Consider the following 12,775-nt stretch of genomic DNA (forward strand, 5'->3'; position numbering starts at 1 on the left):
CTAGGTACTATATGAATATGAATACAATTAATTTTGAAGAGCTCTTCAGGACGTACTGTTTGTACTAGAATGCTGTAATTTAGATATGATATTTTTAAATATGTCTATTTTCATAAAGATTAATAAAATCACAAGGTTTTCTTTAAAACAATACAAGATTTTAAGCAAAATCTAAATAAATGACTAAAATTAGTATGCAATCAGGTACTATACGAACAATTAATCAGAGGATTAATTTTCAATTAACTTTGAGGAGCTCTTCAGGACGTACTGTTTGTACTAGAATGCTGTAATTTAGATATGTTAATCTTGAATATGTCTATTTTCATAGAGATTCATAAAATATTTAGGTTTTCTTGAAAGCAATACAGGATTTTAAGCAAAATCTAAATAAATGCGAAAGTTACTAAGAAACCAAGTACTATACGAACAATTAATTAGAGGATTAATTTTTAATTAACTTTGAGGAGCTCTTCAGGACGTACCGTTTGTACTAGAATTCTGTAATTTAGATATGATAATATTAAATATGTCTATTTTGATAACAATTAATAAAATCAATAGGCTTTCTTTGAAACTTTACAATATATCGAAAAAATCTAAGTAATGAAACATATTAAACGTAAATTATAATATATAGAAAATATTGATGCACTATAGATGAGTCAAATGAAGGTTCAAAACGTACGCAAGACTTACTCAAAAAAGTATCAAATTTAATAAAAACTCAACAAAATTATTTACTATCATTATTAATATTATATTAATTATTATCTAAGAAATAATTTACAAAAAATAAGTGCAAATAAATTAGAGTTAGAAAATTTACTGTGGAGCCATAATGTCTTCGGTTTTTCAAAATTTATTTCTAACATTTGTTTCCAAAATATCCTACCAATTTTTGTTGCTAAAAAATTTTACTATACCTGTGGAAATTCGTCCATTTTTACTATCTTAAAAAAAATTATTTATAAAAAATATCTAAGATATAATTTACAAAAACAAGTGCAAATAAAATAACGTTAGAAAATTTACTATGGAGACATTATGTTTTCGGTTTTTCAAAATTTATTTTCAACATTTGTTTCTAAAATTTTTAACTAATTTTTTTTACTAAAATATTTTACCATACCTGTAGAAATTCGTCCATTTTTACTGTCTTTAAAAGGTGAAGCCATAGTACTGGCATTTGTGCCAAAAGAATTATTCATGGCACAAGATTGACTTTGGGATTGAGATAAATCGTCTGCTCCATAAAATTGGGAATTTCCTAAAAAATAAATCAAAACCCATCAACATACATTGGTAATAATCCAAAACAATATTAGCACATTTTTCCTTTAAAAAAGTTCATTATTTTTGCATCAGACACCATCAATATCTGTTTTTTCCTCTTACCTGAATAACTCATACTAGAATCCCTAGCCTCGCTCAACCTCAACTTAGATCCGCCCTTTCTCATGGCATCTAAAGAATTATCAACCCTTTCATTGACGATTTGGAGAGCATTGCTATCCACAAAGGGTGCTCTAGGGTCACCATTTTTTACAAGGGCCGAATAACGGCCACTTCCAGTATTTACTACGCCCGGTGGAGACCCATTTGATAAATCTCGATGGCCACAACATGTACAAGTCCTTGAAAGGGTCTCCTGGGGATGAAATAAATATTATATATATATATATATATATATATATATATATATATCTCGTGTCACGATGTTGGTTTGCGATGGACGCCCAAACTACTGAACCGGTTTTGAATTTTATTGGCTCATCGTGTGCATATATATCCAACTTAGGTTATAGGAAATTTTGAAAAGTATTATATTTGAAACATAAATATATAATTTTTATGCATTTCTAAAAATTTTGACAGAAAATGACCAAAAAAAAACAAAACACTAAAATGTCGAATGTCAAAATTTATGGAAAATTCAAGAAAAAAAGATTTATGATTTTTGAATAAAAAATCGACAGTTCAAATAATGTAATTCAAAAACATATACATATATAGATATATCCAACATTTATATTCGAATTAGATGAATTGTTATATCCAAAATCACAATTTATAGTTTTAAATCTAATTAAAAATCAATGTTTATAAATTTAAATAAATGTTGACATGAAAAACGTCAAATGTCATTTGTCAATATTTATGAAAATAATTATATAAATAGATTTACAATTTATATTTATTCGATTAGCTTACCAAATTATTTCGGATACCAAAACTTCATCAAAACCTTATAGATCAGAGATGACAATAAAAAAGCGACATATTGAATTTAAAATTAATCATAAACAAGAATTTGACATTTCACAAAAAAATGTTTAACGACTTATTTCAATAAGAAGCAAATAAATTAATTATTCCAAGTTATGTTATAGGCAATATTGCCAAGCAAATTATAGATAAAAAACATTGTAAAATAAATATTATCATATTATATTAATTTTGAACCAAGAAGGAAATATTTTGACATTTATAACTTTAGTGCATATTGGATATATGAACTTGACATTCATTATTTTTCAATTAAATGCAAATATAAAAAATCAAATATTTATATAAAACATTGTATATTTAGATAAAGATACTGCGTTGATTTAGACTAAAATTTAAATTATTCTTTAATTAAATAAAAATTGACATAAACAAAATTAAAATAAACAAAACACTATGATGCGTTGGAATTATTTATCGGAGTGTAAAGAAATTTGTGTAATTAAAATATAATATTATTCTTAATATATCAGTTAAGATATATTTTGATTGTCATCGCAAATGCTAATCTTACAGGAAATTGTAACCTCTTAAATGGAATAGAACAATCTGAGGGTATCATTGGAATCTGACAAAAACAAACCAGACAAACTAAATATTATATCATATCATATTAAATTTTGACCGAAAAGAAAATATTTTGACAGTTATAATTAATTTGAAATAAAATGCAAATGTCAAAAATCAGATCTTTATGTAAAAAATATTTATTTCCACAATATTCCTGTGTTGATTTAGCCAAACTTATTAATTTAACAATTATATAATTATTCATTGATGACTTAAAATAGTTATTAATTTAATAACAAATAAATAATATTTGAAAGAAAATTTTATTGACATATATGACATGACAAAAGTATAATAAACAAAAAACTATGATGCGAGTGAATTAATTTTTGAAGTATGAAATGTCAAATAATTTTGAAAATTATAACAAGTTTTTAACTATTTGTCAAAAAATCAGAGTCCAAATCTATTAAATATTTGATTTTTGGCACTTTTATTAATTCTTTATCAATTTAGGCATATTTTTTATGGCAAAACAACGTTTGCCGGGTTAGCTAGTATATATATATATAATTATTATTATTATTACCTTGAACGCTTCTCGGAATTTGTTGCTCATAATATTGTAAAGTAGAGGGTTTATGCAGGTGGATGCATAGTAAAGAATCCCTGAAACGTATGTAAGGGCTGTATACACTGCTAGCCAAAATGGTCTTTGTTCCAAAGTATGAGGGTTCACATTTGGGGCATAAATTGCTACTAAACGTTGGGCGTGAAAAGGAGCCCAACATATGAAGAATGCGACCACCACTGCAACTGAAAAAAAAATAAAAAAAAGAAAATATTAAAAGGAAATATTGGGATGGAAAAATGTTCTAAAAGCAAAATGCTTAATATACAACAAACTATTTATGTAAATTATGTAAATAAAATCTATATTATGTTTAAATTATAGATATGTTCGGTTAGCATCTTCTTAAATTGTTTTGGATTTTTTGAGTTATTCTTTCCGCATTTCAACTACGAATTGCTCAAAATTTTTATATCCAAGTTTATAAAACAGTTTTTATTAGATTTTAGTAAATTTTATCTAGTTTTTACTAATGTAAATAAATTATGAAGTCCTAGAACAAAATTTGAAGTTATTTGAACAAATGTAGAAAAATGTTCGACATCAATATATTGCAAATTATGAAACTACTAAAGTCCGCATTTCAACTACGAATTGTACAAAATTTTGATATCCGAGTGTAAATATCTTTGTTAGATATTTAATACATTTTCTTATAAAACTTATCAATTTTAGTATTTGCGATTAAAGTAGACATATTGAAGAATATTATATGTAAATTACAAAATTGTATTACAAACGGTTTTCCCTGAGGAGCTCCTCAAAAATAATGCTAACGTCTAAAAGACATTTCAGAAGTAAAGTTTGTCTTTGTTAGAAAATAACTGAAAATTTTCTTTAATAAAAGGAAATATTTGGATAGAAAATATTGTTTATCTGAAGTTTAAGTGCAAATTGTACAAACATTTGGTATACAAGTGTATATAACGGTGTATACTAGATTTTAGTATATTTTATCTAGTTTTTACTAATGTAACTTGGTTATAATGTTCCGGAACAAAATTTGAAGTTATTTGAACAAATGTAAAACAAGTCCGACATTCATATATTGCAAATTATGAAAATACTAAAGTCCGCATTTCAACTACGAATTGTACAAAATTTTGATATCCGAGTGTAAATATCTTTGTTAGACATTTAATACATTTTCTTATAAAACTTATCAATTTTAGTATTTGCGATTATAGTAGACATATTGAACAATATTATATGTAAATTACAAAATTGTATTACAAACGGTTGTCCCTGAGGAGCTCCTCAAAAACAACACTTACGCCTGAAAAAAAATTCAAAAGTAAAGTTTGTATTTTTTAGAAAATAATAACTGAAAATTTTCCTAGAAAACTCATCAGTTTTAGTATTTACGTTTAGAGTAGACATATTGAAGAATATCATATGTAAATTACAAAATTGTGTTACAAATTGTTTTCCCCGGTTTACCCTGAGGAGCTCCTCAAAAACAACACTTACGTCTAAAAGAAATTTCAGAAGTAAAGTTTGTCTTTGTTAAAAAATAACTGAAAATTTTCTTAGAGAACTCATTAATATTAGTATTTGCGGTTATAGTAGACATATTGAAGAATATTATATGTAAATTACAAAATTGTATTACAAACGGTTTTCCCTGAGGAGCTCCTCAAAAACAACACTTACATCTAAAAGAAATTTCAAAAGTAAAGTTTGTCTTTGTTAGAAAATAATAACTGAAAATTTTCTTAGAAAACTCATCAATTTTAGTATTTGCGGTTATAGTAGACATATTTAAGAATACTATATGTAAATTACAAAATTGTATTACAAACGGTTTTCCCTGAGGAGCTCCTCAAAAACAACACTTACATCTAAAAGAAATTTCAAAAGTAAAGTTTGTCTTTGTTAGAAAATAATAACTGAAAATTTTCTTAGAAAACTCATCAATTTTAGTATTTGCGGTTATAGTAGACATATTTAAGAATACTATATGTAAATTACAAAATTGTATTACAAACGGTTTTCCCTGAGGAGCTCCTCAAAAACAACACTTACATCTAAAAGAAATTTCAAAAGTAAAGTTTGTCTTTGTTAGAAAATAATAACTGAAAATTTTCTTAGAAAACTCATCAATTTTAGTATTTGCTGTTATAGTAGACATATTTAAGAATATTATATGTATATTACAAAATTGTATTACAAACGGTTTTCCCTGAGGAGCTCCTCAAAAACAACACTTACGCCTGAAAGAAATTTCATGAGTAAAGTTTGTCTTTGTTAGAAAATAATAACTGAAAATTTTCTTAAAAAATGAGTCAATTTTAGTATTTGCGATCATAGTAGACATATTGAAGAATGTTATATGTAAATTACAAAATTGTATTACAAACGGTTTTCCCTGAGGAGCTCCTCAAAAACAACACTTACGTCTAAAAGAAATTTCAGAAGTGAAGTTTGTCTTTGTTAGAAAATAACTGAAATTTTTTTTAGAAAACTCGTCAATTTTAGTATTTGCGGTTAATTAATTATATATATATATATATATATATAACAAAATTTACTAGAAATTTAGCATAAAAAATGTGGATGTGCATTTCGATAGAAACATGTGCACTTTTTTGACAAAATTATATTTTACAAAGAAAATTTATATGAAAGTGTACAAAACAATTAATGTCGTTAAATAACGAATGAAATGTACTGTAAACTGATATATAATAATATATACATTTCTCAACAAAATTTATGAGAATTTTAGCTTAAAATGTATGGATATGAATTTCATGGGATTTCACATACGATTCTATCTGTAAATGAGTTCAGCGCTTGCACTTTTTTGACAAAATTATAATTTTCAGAGAAAATTTATATGAAACTGTTAAAATAAATAATGTAATTGAATAGCCAATGAAATTTACTATAAAATGATATATAATGATATACACATTGTTTATAGAAGTTATTTGAACAAATGTAGGAAAATGTCCGACATCCATATATTGCAAATTATGAAGATCAATAACGACATCAATATATTGCAAATTATGAAAATACTATAGTCCGCAATTCAACTGTGAATTGTACATAATTTTTATATGCAAGTTTATACAACAGTTTTTACTAGATTTTAGTAAATTTTATCTAGTATTTATCAATGTGCAGAAATTATAACGTCCCAGAACAAAATTTTAAGTTTTTTGAACAAATGTAGAAAAATATCCGACATCCATATATTGCAAATTATGAAAGTACTAAAGTCCGCATTTCAACTACGAATTGTACAAAATTTTAATATGTTAATATATACAATATTTGTGACAAAATTTAGTAAATTTTATCTAGGCTTTATCTATATATTCAAAATAAAATGTTCCCATAGAAAATTTGAAGTAATTCGAGAAAAATGCCCTAAAAATAAAACACTAAATACACAATAAACTGTTTATGTAAATTATGTTAATAATATCTATATAACGGTTTAAATTATTAATATGTTCGGTTAGCATCGTCTTAAATTCTTTGGGATTTTTCGAGTTATTTTTATGTTGATGAAGTTTACTCAGGTTTTAGCTAGTTTCTTCGATAATATATATATATATATATATTTATATATATATATATATATATATATATATATATATATATGTTAGAGAAGTTAGTTTTGATGTTGAGAAATATGTATATATATATATATATATATACTAGCTAACCCGGCAAACGTTATTCTGCCATAAAAAATATGCCTAAATTGATAAAAAATTAATAAAAGTGCCAAAATTCAAATATTTAATAGATTTGTACTCTGATTCTTTGACAAATAGTTAAAAATTTGTTATAATTTTCAAAATTATTTGACATTTCATACTTCAAAAATTAATTCATTAGCATCATAGTTTTTTGTTTATTATACTTTTCATGTCATATATGTCAATAAAATTTTCTTTCAAATATTATTTATTTGTTAATAAATTAATAATTATTTTAAGTCATCAATGAATAATTATATAATTGTTAAATTCATAAGTTTGGCTAAATCAACACAGGAATATTGTGGAAATATTTTTTTTTTACATAAAAATCTGATTTTTGACATTTGCATTTTATTTCAAATTAATTATAACTGTCAAAATATTTCCTTCTTGGTCCAAAATTAATATAATATGATAATATTTATTTTACAATAATGTTTTGTATCTATAATTTGCTTGGCAATATTGCCTATAACATAACTTGAAATAAATAATTTATTAACTTCCCGTAGGGTAAGTTATTGTAATGGGCCGAAAATCGGAATTGAAAATTTTTACATTTCTCGACGTTTTGAAGGTTTCTGAACGTTTTGGCATACCTCAGAAAAAATGGATGTGTGTGTGTGTGTGTGTGTGTGTGTGTGTGTGTGTGTGTATGTATGTATGGATACAAATTTTCGTCCACGTTTTCGGGCGTACGGATCAACCGATTTGAATGGTTTAAAAAACATTCGATTCCTATTAATAAGGAGAAGAGCTGATTAGTTTTTGGCAAAGACAGGTCCAGCAGTTACGGAGATAAGGAGCAAAGAGTGCAGAAAATAGAAATCGAGTTTTTGAGAGAACGGAGCATCCGATTTGAATGATCTAAAAAACATTCCATTAGTAATGATTGGGAGAAAGGGTTATTAGTTTTTCGCAAAGGCAGGCCCAGCCATTTCGGAGATACAGAGCTAAATGTACAAAAAATGGCAGTTTTTGAGAGAACTAAGCGTCCGATTCAATTGATTCAAAGAACTTTCTGCTTGTCTTAACAAAATAATTAATTTTGGAAAAAAAAAATTTTGTACCATTTTTTTTTTTTTTTTTTTTTTTTTTTTTAATTTTTTGTATATCGAAAATAATTCAGATTTTATTTTTAATTCTGACTATAGTTCTAATATACTTTAAACAAATAATTTCAACTCTGCAATTCAGTTTATATAATTATTATAAATATTAGACAATAATACAATATTTATAATAATCTATTTGAAAACATTCAATATTCCTCGAACGTTTCGTTACGGTACGGGAAGTTCCAGCAATTTGCCTTAAGGCACGATGCCACCCACCCCACTAGTTTGCTTCTTATTGAAGTAAGTTGTTAAACATTTTTTGTGAAATGTCAAAATTTTGTTTATGATTAATTTTAAATTCAATATGTCGCTTTTTTATTGTGATCTCTGATCTATAATGTTTTGATGAAGTTTCGGTTTCCGAAATAATTTGGTAAGCTAATCAAATAAATATAAATCGTAAATCTATTTATATAATTATTTTCATAAATACTGACAAATGACATTTAATTTTTTTACATGTCAACATTTATTAAAATTTTTAAGCATTGATTTTTAATTAAATTTAAAACTATAAACAGTGATTTTGAATATAGCATTTTATCAAATTTGGATATAAATGTTGGATATTTCTATATATGTACATGTTTTTAAATTTTTTTTTCGAAATGTCAAATTTTTTTTCAAAAATTATATATCGAAATTTCCTTAAATTTTGACATTTGTCATTTCAGTGTTTTGTTTTTTTTTGGTCATTTTATGTCAAAATTTTTAGAAATTTATAAAAATTATATATTTATATTTCAAATTTACTTTTCAAAATTTTCTATAACCTAAGTTGGATATATATGCATACGATGAGCCAATAAAATTTAAAATCGGCTCAGTAGTTTGGGCGTCCATCGCGAACCAACATCGTGACACGAGGTTTATATATATATATATATATATATATATATATATATATATATTGAACAATATTCGCATATCTGATCCTTTATCAATAGTTTCATCAATTACTCAATTAGATGAATCCATTTCGGATTCTATTTAATTTGTTTCGGATAATCTGTTGCCTCGGCTCAACATTTGCTAATGGAGTGACTCAAATAATGGAATCAATAAAGTTTCGAAGGAAACATATATTCCTGGGTCGAAACTTTCAAACTTTGCGGATAAATCAAGCGTTTCGAATTAATTTTATCTCCGTGACGTTTTGCCGCAGGCGAAGATTTCAAAATTATAGACGACTTTGGAGAATTTGATTAAAATTCGAGCGCTTGCATTTAAAACGAGTTATTGGGGTGTAAAAGACATATATGTTGTGTATGAAGGATTTATAGATGGTTTTGTTTTGTAAAATGTTGTTGAAGATAGTATGTAAAATAGTTTTATGGTTTGCGAGATTTTGAACAAACTGTAAAAATTGGTACCGCTTAAGTATTGTACTGGATATTTGTTTTTGAAAATATTTTTGGGTAATGAAATTGTAGAATACGCTTTTATGGTGTATGAAAGATGTGTAGACAGGTTTGTTAAGTAAAATTTTGTCAATAATTGTATGTGGTTTAGTTTGATAGTTTGCGAGATTTAGAACAAGATGTAGAGATTGGTACCTCTAATTTCGCCTAACATTTCTTCAAATGACTCTCTATAGAAACATTTTAAATTGAATACATTGGTGAAAAATAGATAAAATTCACTAAAATCTGGTATAAATACTTTTCTATACCTTGATATGAAAATTTTGTAGAATTCGTAGTTGAAATTCAGACTTCAGTATTTTTATTTATTAAGTATTCTTTTTTAAGATTCAAATAACAATTAATTTTGTTCTGGGATATTATAACTTATTCACATTAGTGAAAACTAGATAAAATGTACTAAAATCTAGTGAACAATGTTATATACACTTGCATATCAAAATTTTGTACAATTCGTAGTTGAAATTAGAACTTTAGTTTTTTGATAATGTGCAATATATTGATGTCGTTATTGATTTTCACAATTTGCAATATATGGGTGTCAGACATTTATCTACATTTGTTCAAATAATTTCTATAAACAATGTATATATTATTATATATCAGTTTATAGTAAATTTCATTGGTTATTCAATTACATTAATTACTCTTAACAGTTTCATATAAATTTTCCCTGAAAATTATAATTTTGTCAAAAAAGTGCAAGCGCTGAACTCTTTCATAGATAGAATCGTATGTGAAATCCAATGAAATGCATATACATACTTTTGAAGCTAAAATTCTCATAAATTTTGTTTAGAAATGTATATAATATTATATATCAGTTCACAGTACATTTCATTGGTTATTTAACGACTTTAATTGTTTTGTACACTTTCATATAAATTTTCTTTGTAAAATATAATTTTATCAAAAAAGTGTACACGTTACTATCGAAATGCACATCCACATTTTTTATGCTAAATTTCTAGTAAATTTTGTTAGATAATATATATATATATATATATATATATATATATATATATATATATATATATATATCAGTTTATAGTAAACTTCATTTTGTTCTAGGACATAATTTTTTTTACACTGATAAAAACTTGATAAAATTTAATAAAATCTAGTGAAAACTGTTATATAAACTTGCATATCAAAATTTTGTACAATTCGTAGTTGAAATGCGGACTTTAGTATTTTCATAATTTGCAATATATGGATTTCGGACATTTTTCTACATTTGTTTAAATAACTTCAAATTTTGTACTAGAACATTATAATTTGCGTACATTGTTAAAAACTAGACAAAATTTACAAAAATCTAGTACAAGTACTTTTCTATACTTCGATACCAAAATATTAAATAATTTGTAGTTGAAATGCGGATTATAGTAATTTTAATTTTTTTATTTAAGAACATTTTTTACGTTTCTTTAAATTTTTTTTTTTTTGTTACAATTTATTTTTGTTAATCAAGACTTTAATGTTTTATTTACAAAATTGATATGAGCAGAAAAATACAAAAATTAAAAAAAAATCAATAAATAGAATATAGAAAGAAAAAAGTTAAAATAAAAATAAAATAAAAACAGTAATACAAAAATAATAACAAAAATGAACTGTGACGTGGTTTCTTCAAATAACTACAAATTTTATTCTGGGGAATTTAAATCTATTTGCATTAGTAAAAAGTAGATAAAATGTACTAAAATCTAGTGAAATCTCTTGTATACACTTACATATCAAAATTTTGTACAATTCGTAGTCCAAATGCGGACTTTAATATTTTGATAAATCACAATTCAATTTAGAACATTTTTTACATTCCTTCATTAAATTCTTAATTTTTATTTCAGACATTATCGATTATTAGCAAACTTAATAAAATTTACCATCATTTTATACTATTACAAATCAAATTAGGATTTTGCATATATCTTCATTAATATAATTTTTATCACATAAAATTATCTTTATTTTTCCACATAAAATTTATCTTGCAACAAAGTAAAAAAGTCGTAAAACACGAAATGGATTATAATAAACCTACTAGGCTATTAAAAGGATATCTTAAATGATATCATAAAAAATTAAGGAGATCTATAAAATACATAGAATGCTGAGGATTTTATGTACTATCTTTTATTTTTTAAATAAATCTCGATAAAAGAACGAATTAGTAGTATAAAATAATACGGTGGAGTTACTTTATAGGAATAAAAATTTTACGATAGTAAAAGATACTGCGATACGCTTTTTTAATAATTTTGTAAGAAATATTTAGGTTTTTATATATACAACTTGAACAAGTAGTTTTTTAATAATTTGTAAAAATTTGTAAAATATTAAGCAACTTGCCAATTGAAAAAAAATCACATATTTCATTTTATTTGTATCTATATATTTTAAAATGTCAATAAAGTATTATATAACATATATAGAATTTGTACGGTGGAGACGTAATCCTTTTGACACGTGTCCTTTGCAGGAAAATATCTGTTCAGGATTAAATTGCCATTGGAAAAAGATTTATGGTCATTTATATATATATATATATATATATATCCATAATAATCCTTCGCTCCATTAATTTCCAAGTAATAACTATTTACTAAAACTTTAGTAACTAGTTAGAAAAAGCGTAATGCGTCTTCGGAAAGGACATTTTGTGATGAATTTTACGAGGAAAAGTACTTTAAGTTTTTTCTCCTGATCAAAGTCGTTTAACTTATTTCCAAGAAGAAGTTTTAGTGACAGGATTAAAGGACCGAAGTTGAAATCATTAATTTTCGTTAACTATTCAGCAAAGGACGAAGATATATATATATATAAATATATATATATATATATATATATATATATATATATATACTATAAATTGTCCGAAACATTGAACCGATTTTATTAGTTTTATCCACAAATTGTTTATACCATTTTTATTTATAATATAAAATTGCATTGGGTAGTTTTATTAACTATAATGTTTATATATTGTTGTACACAAATTTATCAGATTATTTATCCTTAAATTAATAATTGACTTAAATATCAAGTACACTTTTCTTCGATAATTATTACGTAAGTTAT

The 12,775-nt window shown here is 24.7% G+C and overlaps 1 pseudogene; it reads right to left on the reverse strand.

The window, feature by feature from the left end:
* The window catches only part of LOC113389798, a 177,256-nt pseudogene that overhangs the window by 84,467 nt on the left and 80,014 nt on the right, over positions 1-12,775 (reverse strand).

The sequence above is a fragment of the Ctenocephalides felis genome, unplaced genomic scaffold (genome assembly GCF_003426905.1).
Source record: "Ctenocephalides felis isolate EL2017-DRISC unplaced genomic scaffold, ASM342690v1 CF-g0.4_SCAFFOLD_03573, whole genome shotgun sequence".
NCBI lineage: Eukaryota > Metazoa > Arthropoda > Insecta > Siphonaptera > Pulicidae > Ctenocephalides > Ctenocephalides felis.